The following is a 1,891-nucleotide window of genomic DNA, read 5'->3' as shown; positions in this document are numbered from 1 at the left end:
TCACCCCAATTCCCCTCCTTTCTCCACACTGCACGCCCTTTACACCTGGGACCCCCACACTGATGGCTGAAAAGGCAGCGGGTCTGGAGACGCTGCAGACCTGACCCTGGCACCCCTGGGCCCCCCCTCCTGCTCTGCTCTGCGCTCAGGCTCTCCAAGCCTGCTTCCAGCTCTACCCAGCCTGCATGACCTCATGGGGGTCCCACCGCTGCCGCGGGGCGCAGCAACAGAGAGGGAGGTGAGCGCCCCGGCCCCTTCTCGGCTCCTCGGCCCTCCCTCCGCCCCTTCACCCTCGGATTACCCCTCCCCACCCCCGCTGCCTCGAGACAGATGGGCCAGGAGACAGTGACGTGGGTGCCAGGCACCGGCGTCTGCGAACGGCGGCTTCCGCTGGCGGCCGCCTCCGCAGCCCCGCCCGCTCCGAGCAGCGGGGACACTGAGCCTGAGATTCCGGGGGAGGGGCACTGAGACGAGGGAGTCGCGAAAGGGGGTCACGGGCGGCCGGGAAGAAGGAGTGAGGCGGGCGCGCCACCCCTCGGCCGCTAACCCAAAGCGGGTCTGGAACCCACCACCTGCTCCGCAGGACCGAGATGCCGCAGCCGGCTTCGCGAAGAGCACGGCCCTGGGGACCCTCCGGGGCAGTTCCGCGTCCTCCAGGGTCGCTAGTGGTCGGAACCCTTGGAAGGGCAGTGGGTTAGCAGTGGCCTTAGGACAGGCGAAAGCGCGGGAGACAGGAGATTAGGGAGCGAGGGGACAGAGCGGAGATCCCGGGGTCACGACGGGGTCACGAGAGGGGAACGCAGGGCTCCGGCCTGTGCGGGCACGACTCACACTGCACCGGACGCCACAGAAGGCAGGTTGCGGGCAGACTGACGTCGGGGGCTGCCGCGGAGGGGTGCTCGAGGGGGCGGGCGAGGGGAGGGGACGCGGGGTGGACGAGAAGGGGGCTCCGAAGCCCAGTCACCACGGGGCTGAGCCTGTGGACCACTCAGGTACCGACAAGGGCAGATCCAAAGGGAACCTCGGTTCTGCCCCACGCTCGAGGACTTGCCCTGAGACTCAGGAGGGTCACGTCAGGTCACTGAGTGTCAAGGTTAGGTAACCCAGTCAGGTCGGGCTGGGCTCTGTGGCAGGCAGGAGGGAAGGCGTGACCTCTCGAGGCGGGAAGGCGTGACCTCTCGACCCTGGTCTACGCACCGTCCTCTCTCCCTCACCCTCCTAAAGGAAGGCCAAGCGCTGGGGGCACTTTTCCTTTAAGGTTGCCTTTGACGTTGCACAGGTTCCAGAAGGTTCTCCCGGGATTCGAGCGACGGCCAGTACGTCCCACCTTCTCAAACCACAGATTGGACTAAAATAGTTGCCTCAGGCTTGAGTCGGAGCACCACAGACGAACCAATGAAATCAAAGGGCGAGCGGAGTCACCGCCCTCTGTTCCTCTCGCCAATGACAAGCCCAAAGGACGAAGAGGTGTGATTGATTGAGCCCAGCGTGCACCAATCAGACCCACACCAATCACTGTCCGGAAAGTGTGCGCGCGTGGCCGGGTGACAGGGGCGGAACATGGGCGGCTAGCGCCGTTGAGAGCTGCCCAATCACGGCAGCGCCTGAGCTGAGTGACGGGCAGACGGCTCAATGGGCGGCACGGAGGCGGAGCCGTGGGGGCGGGTTCCCTGCCCCGCTGTCGGCGGCCGGCGGACAGGCGACTCCTGTCCAGAGTGGAGGCAGCGGAGCCGGAGCCGGGGGAGGGGGCAGCGGCTGCTGGACCGACCGCGGCAGCGCCCGCACTCCTCAGCGGTGAGGGGCGCCGAGCCACGATTCTGGGGCCCCGGGTGCGGGGGGCACCGCGAAGACAGGGCTCCGGGGGTCGGGGGGCTGGGACGCCGGGGCCCAA

The sequence above is a fragment of the Orycteropus afer genome, unplaced genomic scaffold (assembly GCF_000298275.1).
Source record: "Orycteropus afer afer isolate SDZICR_OR568_19922 unplaced genomic scaffold, OryAfe1.0 scaffold00174, whole genome shotgun sequence".
Lineage (NCBI taxonomy): Eukaryota > Metazoa > Chordata > Mammalia > Tubulidentata > Orycteropodidae > Orycteropus > Orycteropus afer.
This window is presented reverse-complemented; position numbering follows the sequence as displayed.